Below are 491 nucleotides of genomic sequence, written 5' to 3'. Positions count from 1 at the left end.
ACCTGCCCTACTTCCTAACAGAGACACGTATGCACACGCACACACGCGCACACACACACACTCACCCCCGTGTTGCAGGGGAAATGCTTAGTTAGCTTATGCCAGGAAACCACGGGAAAAGAAAAATGTTTAAGTATATAAGGAACGAGGTAAGAAGTACCTTTTCATTAAAGGGGAATTGAAAACAGCACCAGCCAACAAAATCAAAACACTTTAAAAATTGGTATGGCTCTTTTATAAAAGATACGAATAAACACACATACACAGAAATGAGATTTGACTATAGTACAGTCAATTAACATAAAAGAAAAATGAGTCTGTTTTTACTTTATACAATTTAATCACTTCATTTTACACTTTTCAAACTCACTTTTGGACCCAGCACATCCTGGGGTTTTATGTATCGACCAAATTGTTCTGATAGAGACATTCAAGTTCAGAAGCCGTTTCCTTGCACATTCATCCATTTCTGTTTAAGAACAAATAAGGAG

This window comes from Martes martes (assembly GCF_963455335.1).
Source record: "Martes martes genome assembly, chromosome: 15".
Taxonomy (NCBI): Eukaryota; Metazoa; Chordata; class Mammalia; order Carnivora; family Mustelidae; genus Martes; species Martes martes.
Note: the sequence above shows the minus strand (reverse complement) of the source record.